The sequence below is a fragment of the Serinus canaria genome, chromosome 4, assembly GCF_022539315.1.
Source record: "Serinus canaria isolate serCan28SL12 chromosome 4, serCan2020, whole genome shotgun sequence".
In the NCBI taxonomy this organism is placed as follows: domain Eukaryota; kingdom Metazoa; phylum Chordata; class Aves; order Passeriformes; family Fringillidae; genus Serinus; species Serinus canaria.
The window spans coordinates 3,288,149-3,301,753 of record NC_066317.1 but is presented as its reverse complement, the minus strand read 5'-3'; positions in this window follow the sequence as shown (position 1 = coordinate 3,301,753).

The window sequence follows — 13,605 nt, the reverse complement described above, 5'->3', positions numbered from 1 at the left end:
TTGGCAAACACAGACCACTCCTGTTTCCACCTCACTCTCTTTGCTTTATTTCTGGGATCAGTGCATTCCTCTATACGCATCACCCTTCGACACCGCTCCAGTCTTCCTGCAGAGAGTCAATAACAAAGTGTTCAGGAAATCAAAGCTAGCTGTTATGTTCATAGGCTTTCAAAAGTCATTAAGTAACTCATGTTTTTAAAAGCACTATTGATACAATTAGAACCTCTTCACAGAGATTCTGATGACAGGTTTTGTTTTATTTCCTGTTGCCTGGCAATGTGACCTGTATATTCCCTGGGAAAATAACACAAAAAACTGTTTTTCCAGTGAAATAAAGTGTCTGACGTTGGCTGCCCAAGATTCATATCAAGGACTGAAAACACTTGTTTCAAACTGGTCTTGTTAGCAAAATTGATACAGCACTGTCCATTTTACTCTACCGACCGCATTTAAAAGATTGCACTGACAGCACAGGGTGTTTCCAATACCCTGAGCACCATGACTGCCACCTAAGTAACAGCTGATTTTCCGTAAAAAAATCGTCAGGGTTACTCACAAGGAAGGAAGAGCAGCAATTTCAAGTATGACCTTGATGTTTTTTTCCTTGTGGCATATCACAGTTGCTAAAATAAAGGTCAGGCTGGAAATACCTACCTATTTCTAAATAGCTAAAACATTACTTCATTCTGCCAAGTCAAACTCATCCAAAAAACACAAGTGCCTCCTTTAAACCAGTCATGTACCTTATGAACTATTATTGAGGACTGCTCTGAGGTCTTTTCAATTAAGCTTATCCATCATGTCCCCATTTAAGGGCTTGAGCCTATGTAGAAAGGACACCAACTGTAGCAACCCACATCAGCTGAACCCTGGTGCCATCAGAGACTGATTTGGTTACTTCTTGCTCTCAAATGACTTAAAAGCCATCAGGATTTTGTATTTAAGAAGGGGTTAACTTTTTCTGAAGCTAACTTAACACAAAAAAAAAAAAAGGATGGACACAAAGATGAACCAGCTTGGTTTGCTATAATGTCTGTTCAGCTCTAAAGCTAGTAAAGGACAAAACAGCAGTTGCAACTTATGCACAACCCCATCAAAGGATTTTCATGTCAAAAATCAGACAAACAATAACAGGTTAATAAGTTCTCAATTTAAAAATTATAGTAAGCATAATAATCATATTCCACAATCTTGTTATAAACAGAAACAATTAAGCCTTTTAGCTAAAGGCTTCAATTCTCCATTTGCTCAACCTCCTGAGCTTAAGTCATACCCTATTAGACAACAAGAGGACAGGTACAGGTGGGACCTGCAGGTGGAAGCGAAAAATCAAGCCCTCATTTGTTTTTAAGAGGAAGTACAGCTGTGATCTGTGAAAAGCATGTTCTTTCAGTATTCTGCTACCCAGTATTCATGTACCTTCAATGCACAAGTTAGCATTCAACTGGCTGTTCATGCCTTGTGTCAGCTTGTAACAACCCCAAGCAGTAATTGGGACATAACATGCAGTGTTGAGGAGAAGTATAAATACATCATGGTAAAAAAACTCCAGGCTGTACCTTATTAATAAAAACTGAGATTCTCTAATTCTATCAATTAAAGCAAAATACTGCAAAGAGCATGTTCCAAATGAGTAAGAATTCAGCACAGAACACTAGCACATATCAGCACAGATGCACAGAACCCCATGCTGGTGAGCATATCCAGAAACTCAAGATCCTAAAAAGCAACATCAAAGAAACCAGCAAGCAGATACCTTTGTCCACAATAAACTGCACAGACTTCCCACATTCAGGCAAGAGCATTTCAAACCATGCAGTCCAAAGCAGTGTCAGCCATACATTCCACAACTGCAGGGCACAGGTGGGCCTCTAATGCGTACTGAACACGGAGCTGCTTCATCAGGAATAGACACTGCAATATGGCACCAGCAGCTTGTATGAGAACTTCAGTCTCTTTGGTGCCAGATGCTTGCTTAATGACTTAGACAAAGCTTTTTTCTTACAGGTGGGTTGGGAAGCGACATTTCATATGGTTAAAATTCCAGAGTAATATGTGGCAGCTCTTCAACAAATTTGCTCACAAAAACTTTTTTGCTGATGCTCACTTTGCATTTATGGACTGAGCATTCTTGATTTTAAATACTAGGAAAATAAACTAGATCATTACTGCCCAGCTCTTCCTTTTTTATATGCAATATGTGTGTGTCTATAGAGTATACTCTAAGCTAACAGTAGTGCAGTCACAGTATGCATCAGTATATTACACATCATTACACACTCTCCATGCAGCCTCTACATGGGCATGGCAATTCTTATAAGCAGCTTCTGTTTGCTTTCAAATGGGAGCTGTAAGCTGAGGCAGCTGGCTGCAAAAACACCCTCTGCTGTTGTAATGATTCCCTTGGGGTCACCTCCCAACCTGCTTTTGGCACAGATACATCCCTGCCTGGTGCCTCCTCAAGACCAGGTGACCTTAGCTTGGTGCTGTGCTGGAATGGCAAGTGGCTACATGTGCTTTGCTTTTTGCCAACACTCCAGCAAGACGCACACTGGCATGAATTTGAGTCATTCTCCACAGCTTTCCCCTCAACTCCTTTCATCAGCAGACTTTGATGTCATTCTTTTTAAAAATTAATGCATTAATGCTCAGAGCAAAAAGACCTTGGCAGAGAAGAAAACTAGTTCCAAGGTTCTCTCATGCTCATTAGGTTCTTTCTAAATATTTCCCATTATCTTGTGATTTTGTTAAGTACAAACTATAACGCTGCATATAATTACTTTATGCCATCCGTTGCCTACTAATAGGATTATAATTATTATGAAGAACTAAACCACAGACTAGCAGTTAGACAACGGCCAAGAGAAACAAAACAGACTCTTCTTTCTTTTCCATTTAAAAAGAGACAAACTTCATGGACAATGAAACCAACTACAAGCTTTAAACACTTTCTATACAAAAATATATGGGGCCAGATACCCCATGAAAATCGAGATTGTTCCATGACACTGTTATACACACAATACAGTTTTTCTGGGCAAAAAATCTCCCAACTTCCACTAATCAAACAAATCAAGCTCACACAAGCTTGAGTATGAGGCTTTTCTGCCTTGAATTCAAAAGCAGCCAGCCAGTTCTGGCATTAACTACTCAATGACGCAAGGCACCCAGTAAATAAGAAGCCTGTGCTCAGGAGTATGTGACACCAAGAACTGATGTCATCTGACACGCTCTTCCACCCAGTTGCCTGTAAGATGCTGCTTTGATTTTGCAAGTAACACCTGCCAATATTTTAATAGTTTGTCATTTGACTATCTTTCAATGAAAAAGCAGGAATTAGAACTACTGTGTTTTCCTGAACTAACAATTTTAAAGACTTGATACCACTGAAACTCAGAAAGCATTTCCCTGTTTAGGTTTCCAAACATGCTATTTCTGTATGCTACATTCTTTCAGAAACAAACCCTATTTCACAACAGTGCTGTTGTTCCAAAATAACTTAATATAACACAGTATGGTTATTCAGAAGCAGAAAGACAAAAAGATAAAACCACTCACTGCTTAAGGGCAGTGATAGCAGTGCAGGGTTAAAACTCAGCAAAATACTCCTCTCAGTCATCTCTGCTCAATCCTTCTGGCTCAACTGCCCACACGACAAAAAATTCAGTGAACAAATTAACACAACAGTGACAAGTGAATGACTTGCAGCTAATGCCCTCTCTGCTGCAGTTACCTCTACGTCTTGAAATCTGGTACGGCATGGCCCCAGAAATGCAACAAGTAAGGACACTTTGCCGCTTAGTGATCAGGTCTACATTTTGCTGGCTTTCTGGTGAAGAAAAATTTAGGTTATGCAGGGAGCACTTCCCAGTCCTCCTGCCTTTGTACTGCATACCAGCACCTACTACAGCAAGTCATCTACATAGAGGAATGCAACATGATACACGAGTCCTTTTGGCTGGATTTATTTCTGATCCATATTAAGCTCTGTACTGAGACAGTTCCAAAACCATAATTGTTACCTGTGAGGCTCACAGAACAGGATAGGAATTCTGGCTGGCCAGAGTAACCCAGCTAAGCTTGCTTTCCACCTACAAGGCCTCCTTCCCTGCTTCCCACCTCCTCCAAAAAACTGGCCTGCAGAGACACTTCAAGTTAAGTTCAGAGCTTGCAGACAAAGCTTTCTCTGGTTGTGAGGAACTCTGCATGCAGCGCTCTCTGCCATCGCACTGAAATGAGACTCAGTAAGGCACAGAACAACACCGAGATCACGGCCCAGTTCCTAAGGGCTGACAGCTCTATCAGAGCTCTGAACCTCAGGGTCATCAGCAGAGCAGATGCTTGAGATTTTTAATACAGGTCCCTGCAGTTTTATTTTTGCTACAGCTTGAAGAAATTAATGCCCAAATGCCACTTGTCTAAAACTATCTGAAAAAAAACAAGTAGGGTGAAACTGCATTTCCTGAGAATAACTTATTGCTAATAATAGATTTCGGTAAACAAATATTTCTCCCTTGTACAGATAATCAATTCTCCACTGATATACTAAAATTCAGAACTGAAAAATAGACTCCAAGCCAGCAACAGCTGACTATGTTGCATAAATAAGAACAATACAATAGGTAGCTTATAACACATTACTTTGTGCCACCATCAGCCATCTCCGACAACTCACAGGTAACGGTCGCTGAGAACAATTGGAGGTGAGTGGGTTTATCACAGCTTGGCTTCTTCCTCTGTGTAGAAAACATGTGATTACATTGAACTTCTACATGCATTACTAAACCCACCAAAGCACAAAGGATTTTCTTTGAGTAAGAGCATTCTCCAAGCCATCCAGATGAAACTCTAGGCTAACACAATAATGCATCTTGAGATTCATTTTAAGATTTAGATGTAAACACAAACACTCCAAATGACATTTTTATTTGCCCTTTTCTGATACTCCTACAGTCTCAATTGAATCAGTAATTACTTCAAGATTAAGTACTCTTAAAGGCTAAACTAATAAAAAGGAATTGGTCACTGGTCAGATGCAAAAGCTAAGCCTCAGAGAAGGGGCAGAGAGGCAGCTGGACAGTAAGAGTTAAACAGGGATAAGGAATAACCTAGAATGAGACTGTAAGGCCACACACGTGGAATTACATCACAAAGCATGAGCAATCTCATACCCCAAGGACCCACAGAATGATGGTGACCAAGCCTACTGCACACACACTAATGCCATTTGATAACCTGTAACAACTGAAAACCCACTGAAAAGCTCATTCGCTTCTTCTGTGTAGCTGAGCAGCTGGCCCACAGACATTACCAGCTTCCTGCATTGGCTCACTGAACTGCCAGCAGCTATGAGAGTGGCTGCAGCTGCACTTCACTCTGATATCCAGACTTTACACCCTTGAAGTAGCCTGGTGACTTTTTCAGGAATGAAAACTTGTCCTCATCCTCAGCAGAGTCTGAAAGTGCACTAGCACATTTCCTAAAAACGCAGATGCTTGAATAAGATCAAAGAACAGTAAGACTTGAGAAATAATCCTGTTTGACTTACAGCCGTGGTTTTTTTGCTAACATACATTTATCATGATTAGTATGGTACCAGAGTATCAGAAGATACACTCTGCTGTTTAAGAGGACGCTTAATAAAATTAATTCCCTCCTCACATTCCTAATATGGCTGGACTGGAACAAGCAATATCCGTCTCTAAGACAGCATCCTGGAAGAGAGGAGTGAGCTTCCCTGTGTCTCTCAAGATTCATGTCAAATAAGAATATGACATGCAAACAGAAACCATCCTTAAACAAATTGGTGCTGCCCCATCCAACGTTTAACGAAAAAGGACAGATTAGGCAACTAATAGAATCCAAATCCCGTACTCAAAGGAGCAGCTGTTTAAGACAACATGGCCTTCCACCTGCTATTTCTGTGCTGCCTCTGTATGGTCACAGTTACAGAACACCCACAGCTGGGAAGGATGCTGGCACAGACACTGCCTTCATCACATCAGCAGAGATGCATATACGCTGTGATACCTAATCCACTAGCAACTCTGTTGCACAACTACCAGGCAAACTCTCTTGGTTGCATCAAGCATCACTAGCAATGCAGAGCAGTAAAAACTTGTTTATCTTTGCTTCACAGTCATAGGACAAAGCTATTAGTACATGCATGTAAATTAATGAGGTGCACAGCTAGGAGCTTATCACTATGATGAGACCTCACCAAGAAGGAAACTGACAAGTATTTGAGTAAAAGGACTGTGAAGGAGAGAAGGGGAGCTGTGCTCATCTACATCCAGTGCTCACACCCATCCGTAGAGAATCTGCTCGTGATCAGCAATGTACTTCAAGCGTCTCAAGGGACATTTCCAGTACAGAGATCCTGAACAAAGTTGGAGCAGACTTGGGCAGTAAGAAAACACAGCAAACTACAGAACAAGTACACCCACATCAACTACAGAAACGCACACACGAAACAGATTCAGTAGAACTACTCTTGAAGTCAGAGTTTGTCCTGTTTAAAAATGAGCCTCTGAGGTCATTTGCTGTCACCACAAACCCATTGCATAGCCATTCGTATTGTGGCTACAAAGAATGATTTTAAGAGAACAGAAAGTCATCTCACTCAGCAGTGTACTCACGAGCCGAAAAGAATTCTTAAGTCTTTTCACTGTAACAAGCAGAATTTATGCTGCTGTAATTGCTGGGCTGGTCATTTTAGTCCCCTGCTGGCATTTACTAAAATGCCATCAATTCAAATTAGTTTTCATAAACTCTGCAGTCCAGGACATGGAAATAGCATCCTCTTCCTAGTATTCCTTTTCTAATAAACAGTGAATTAACTAATATCTGGTAAGTGGAAAAAGCAAAAGAAATTCTATTTTTCTATCTTGTTTGTTCCAAGACAATTAATACCATTACACAATCTGTACCTATTACGGTCTCCAAATACACATGAACATGATACAAAGTGAAGTATTTACCACATAAACACAATCATGTAAAACCAAACCAGTTTGCAAAAGGTATCTATCAAATAACCCCATTCTGGCAAAAAAATACCCCCCCCCCCCCCCGTAAACCCTTCTCTCAAAAAAATAAAAACCATCTAACACCAAACCCCAAAATGAAAAGAACAGACTCCACAGAAAATCCTGCCCAGCTCCTCTCCAGTTTCTTCATTTGAGGAACACAAACCAAAAGCCAGAGACATCTAATTTCATTCAGAAGATCACCAGTAAGCGCTGTTAAGATTTTAGCCTGCTGAATTTGAGCTCCACCATCTGGCTTTGTTTTCTATTTTATTTCTCACAAGTTTCATGTCACCTTTTTAAGTGCCTACACCAGTGACATGGAAGACAACTGGGTTGATTACAAGAACCAGAGACTACAAAACACTGGCAAGGCCACAGAACACCAGGCAGTATTTACTGCTGACAAGAAGAATGACTTTAATGTCCCTCTGTCACCTTCCTCACAAATTTCTTTCCACCAAGGCCATTAATCAATATCTGTCACTGACACAGCAGAAGCTGTCACCCCTTTTGGTTGTTACATTGTTGCAGCAATCAGCCAGTGCAGCCTCACCCAGAACTGACACCTGAGCTGAACTCAGGGAACACTGCAGCAGTTGTCAGTGCAGAGAGGATTGAGACCCACCTGCTTGGCAACACCTTCCCTTTCATGTTAGGGAAGACACTTCTAGTGATCCATTACAAATATGGGTGGTTTTTCAAATTTTAGTTCCCTATCACTTGACATTTTCATTACTTTCAAAAACCCCTTATTTCTCTCTCCAAGAATGATTCAGTGGGTCAGAAGAGGTGCCTGAAGATTGGTTAAGTTGTATGTCGTGATTATTTTCTACAGCATCTGGCATGCAAAATCTCCGGTTTGTTTACTGATACCATGATTCTCCAAGTACTTGTATGACTCCATTTCTTCCACTGGGTCACAAATGGAATGGAACATCATTTATCATCTTCCTCTTTGGAAAACTGAGCAAACACATACCAGGTGACTTGCTACAATTGCATCAGAAAATTATGGCACTCTCTGCAATAAAAATTAAATTTAACTAATTTCAAACTTATTTCTTAATACTAAGTCAGCTTCCCTCCCCCTGCCGTTCTTACTCCCTAGCTCAATGACCCAAACTAAACAAGGCAGAAGTGATCTCAGACCACATCCTGAAACTTAGGTTCACTCATGGTTAGGCAGACCAAAAGCACCACAGGAGCCTACAAACTAGAGGTATGCTCCTGTGGGAGCCTAACAGGCTATTGTTATTAAACCTCACTTACATAGAAAGCAACAATAAAATAACAGTAGGAAACTCTGGAAACACATACTACCTAAACAAACGATTCCTGAATCAGAGAAGTAAATTCAAGAACAAGAAAAATCTAAATTCAACTGCAATTAACAACTGCCAGCTCAGCCTCTCCTCCTTACCTTGGTTCTACCAGTAGGGCCATCTGGCTGCAACAAAGAAATGCACAGCCAAGTGAACAAGGTGCCAAGAGGCTTTAAACTTCCCTGATACCTTGCAAACACTTCTTTTAAACTCAGAGTAATTATTATTGCCTTTCAAAAGAAAAAACACAGCATTGACAGGAAATGGAATTGTTGTACTGCATCCCCACTCATGTAATTTAAATGCAAGCCTGGGTTCCTGGATGTAAATACAGGCCTCATCCCAATCTATTTTCCAAGTCATATCATTGAGATATTTTTCCTGATGCCTTGGAAACAACTTAATCTCAGAAAAGCGTGAGGTCTACGCCACCCACCAAACTTCTAGCATAATCCAAATGCATTCCAGTCCTCAGTCGCTCTCATAATGCACCAAGACAGCTGAATGAGAAAGCTTCAGTGGTAAAGAACATCAGGTGTTTACCTTTTTATAACCAAATACAAGACATTATTACAACACAAGCTGTCAACAAGTGAGCTGGAAGGTACAGAGGCAAAAAAAAGCCTAAGACAGCAACTGGCAGCTGATAAAGACGGCTCCTAGTCAGCTTGTCATCTATAAACAACTTCAGTTAATTTCCTTAGAACATTTTAAGATTTTTCAGTGCTCCCCAGCATGGTCTCACAAAATTAATGCAATTTTCCTCCTGCAAAATCCACTGTTGGCACTAAAAAAACACAACACCTATCAGTTTAGAGGCCTATCAATCACACTGCACAGCAGGTAGACAACTGAATCCTGCCTTTTTCCTCACTCCTCCCAACAGAGGAATAATTTATATGTAACAAGAGCATTGCTTCACTCTGATATGAAACAAACTCCAAATGGTAATAGTTCCATTCCAAGCATTTTTCACAAAAATGCCCCAAGCACAAGAACTCACAGGTTGTCAAAGGGAATGACAAATTAAAGTCCTTGACATTCATCATTCTCCAGTCAGTCCCTTCTGTTTGTGGCTTAAATGTGGGTAAACACAGAGCTATTCCCTTGGAGCAGGTCTGGAAGAATACTGCTGATCACTTGATTATTCTAATTTAAAAAAAGCAAGATTCCAAGTCAATGTTACTACACTGATGTAAGTAACATCTTGGCTCAACAGCACGGAGCTTTCAAGTAACAGCAGAGCCTGGCAGAGTTATCATCAACAAAATTTCTCCTGGTAGCTGACAGCTGGAAAACATGAATTCGAGAAAAGCCTATCTGCATTTCATTAAGGGAGTGGCACTATGAAGTTCTTACACATGGCTGCATCACAAAGTGGTATGTACAAGTTTGAGGATGACAACCACTAGGTATATGATGTGAAAACCTTAGCGGTGACAGCTATTTAAAAAAGTACAGGACAGTTTGCCAGCCCACTAGTGAAGGACAAGACCAGAACTCAGCCACACAAATGGTCCTACAGTGGTGCAGCTCCACACACTGGAACACTTTAAGCCACATCTTGAACATCCCTGTATATATTCAAGCCCTAAGAGGACACATTTTATTATTTGATATAATTACCAAGAGAAAACTAAACACAAAATAAGATTTCCTGTGCTCATGAAAACTTCTGTGAACTATGACATGAACTTCCACTACCTGTTAAGACCAAAACACCCTGAAGTGTTTGCTACTTTGCTCTTCATTGAGGCCACCATCTCTACTGCCCGATTCTAAGTGCATTAAACTGTAAAACATCTGACAAGAAGACACGTCTTGAGACAGACCAAGAGATTGAAGCAGAGGAAAACACACAGACACAGGAGGGTTTCCCTTACCCATCCTCTGCTGCTGTTTTTGCTGCATGGTTATTGTTTCCCACCCTACTTCAGCCTGCCCCATTAAAACTGACCAGGTGCTTGCAGTATCTTTGTGTCTTCAACACCTCCTGGGCTACAGCCTGAACTTGACCAAGCTCAGAGAACTGCTCCAAAACAACACTAACCCCCAAGAGGACCTTGGCCCTGTTCCTCAGTACCTGGCAGACCAACACCAACAGAAACCATTTTCTTTTCTCCCAGGGTGACAGCAGGAGTTGCAGTCCAAGTTCCGTAGCCTGAAGCAGTTCTGGAGTCTGGTCCTTACTCACCTCTGCCTAAGTAAGAGACAAACCAAGTGGCTATTTCTATTCTACCTTTCCCCACAGTTTGCAAGGTTACATTCAGTTTGGAAATTGTTTTTAATACTTACTAAAAGGCACTACAGAAAAGCTTAGAAAAAACCCCATTGTCCGCTACTACTCTTAGAATACTTGCTCACATTTATTACCCTGTAAATATCATTAGCAATACTTGATTAACATCTTCAACCAAGTACATCAAAGTTGGTTAGCAACACTCAAACATAATACTTTCTCTACAGACATGCTTACTAAATAAAAACAAGGTAATTCCCCCCTGGCTTGCCCCCTCTGTTAATAGGGCAGACACAGAGCTCTTCATTAAGCAGCCATCTTGACACCCACACAGTTCATCTAAAACAAAGCACATTACGCTTGTGCATGCCAAGCTCAGGAATTACATGCATGAAATCTGGGCAAACCAAATATTTAAGGATGAATTTCAATACTGATTTACACAAAATACTTATTCTGGCTCTGCTTTATATGAATTTGGCAGGCATGTAGCTTGTACCGCTACTTTACATTTTTTTTATCAAACTTCAGTAAAAGATCCTTAGCATGTAAAAAAACCAGTCATGGCCCCTCGCAACATCCTGGGCAAGTGAACTCAAGGCTGCTAACATATTACAAAACATGAAAAAGCAACTACAGCTCCCCAGAAAAGAAATTAAAGCCCACAAAAAAAAAACTATATGACAAGCCCCTTGGCATTTAACTGCTAGAAAAGTATTTCCTTTTTTCCCTCTCACTAATGATTAAGACAAAAGGCTGTGAACACTCTTTACTTGGCTGGCATCATTTCAGAAATGTATTCCTCAGCACACAAATTGTACTTCTACATCATAAGTGGTTTAACTTGCAATTATTTAAACACCCTTTTGTGAGTTCCTTTTCTAAGCTATTCAACTAAATCATTTCCTAGAAGCTGACTTCATATTCAAAAATCAAGCAGCGATACATTTTTCATTATTGCGTTCCTATATTCAGATTATTTGCTTAAAGACAGCTTTCTTTAACCACTGCTTCCCTCAGTCTCGCATCCAAGTGATGAACTACTGATTTACTATCTCACATTTCCCTCCCATTTCATATCAGCTCAGGATGGTACCATTTGGCACCCCAATTCAGCCCTGCCCTAGTTCCCTTTCCCTCTTACTTAACAATGGGTTATTAAGCCCGTCTCAAAGACAATAAGATAAGTAATAGCTGTTGAGTTTATTTTATTTGAAGGTCATTTTTCACTCCACCTTCAGCAATGTCTGCTCACAAGCTGACAAACATCTGTTGTGCAGAAACCAGAAATTCTTTATGGGGAAATAACTGAATCACTAGACAAAAGAACACCAACATGAAATACATCACCATTAATTCCCTTCTCCACTTCCAAAGTTCACAAACTGCTGGGAAAGGATTGTTAGAATGATGTATGCATTTAATTTAATCCAAATGGGAAATACAATGGGTTCCAAAATGGTAAGCATACAATGACCCATTACTCCCACATATTAGCTGCAATCCACCATATGACTTCTTTTTTTTCCCAATAATATATGGATTTCTCTTTCTCCATAGTTTATTATTTCTCTTCTTCCACCTTAATTCACTCATAGCTGCCTATATCTTCATTACACAACATGCAGAAGGGAACACCTTGTTCTCTGTCCCAGCAGCCCCTTGGACTGCTTTCACACAGGCCAACACTGAAGATCAGCAGAGGAAACAGTTCTCATTACTGCTATAAAACTCTACCCCTCGATAAGGGAGCTGCTTCCATCTCTTGGGCAGCTGGATAGCGACAAGAAAGTAAAGAACTCTGGCATCCTCTTATAGTTAAACAAGCTGGGCAGAAACAATTCATTTAGCTCCCTTGGACACTACACAAGCAACAATATACTAATGCTGCTCACACCACAGCTCAAGACCAGTTACTGCTTCGCAACCCAAGCACAGATCCCATCAACGCATGGTGAAGTCACAGAAAACATCCACAAACATCGCAAGTGTTTGTACAGGCAGCTCCCTCTGTCTTAAACAGTAACCCAAAACAAATGACAGCAAACAGCAGGCTTCAAGGTGAACATCACTGCAAATTGGGAAGGAAAAAGCACAGGAAGGATGCAATGGCCAGTGGATTACGTAAACTTTTCCTCAAGAATCTGAGATTAGACAAGAAAGTAAAGCCCATCTTAAAATTAATACTGATAAAGATAGTGGGCTATATGTTACCGATTAGTATGACAACAGAAATGCAAATGATGACTTTTTAAAATGAACTTGCACAAATGCTTTAGATCCAGATAACTATAGTTTCTAAAATGAGCTTTAGAGCCTGGAGGGTCTTGGACACACATCAGCTGCATCAGGATCTTGTCAAACACTTTTGGGTTGTGTTGAGTGAAAAAGCAAAGCGCCTGGAACATGGACTGCCAGAAGGCTGAGAAATACCTGATGGGGACTTTGGCTCAGAAAGTACTGACAGAGGACACAGCAAGGTTATCAAGCCATCTGGCAGTTCCCAAAAATATTCAAAGGAAATGTAATATCAAGCTCCTTATACTGAAGGTGGGAGGGGGGGGACAAAAAAAAACCATTACTAAAACTAAAACACAATAGGCTCAGAAAATAGAATTCACCTCATGCCTAACAGAACTCATCAATAAACAGTCTCCCATGGATAAAATGCTGAGGATATAATCTACAGATGCTTTGGGAAAATACAGGTAAAAAATGAATTAAGCTATCTAGCTGGAAGAGACTTAGACAAAAAGAACCACTGCAAGAGTTTTCAATACCACCTCAGACAGTGAAAACACTCTGGGCTAAACTGTTCCACGCTTGCAGGGACCAACACAGAACAACAACCACTCCCTCCGTGTGCACAGCCAAGACATGAATGAGTGACCTCCCACTTTCATGGGGAATTTATCCAGCTGTAAGGCAGCCAGCACAAGGAAAGAACACCCTTTCTACAAGCACAGTGCCTCCCTGGGCTAAACTCAAGAGTGATTCAAAGGCACTGCATTTC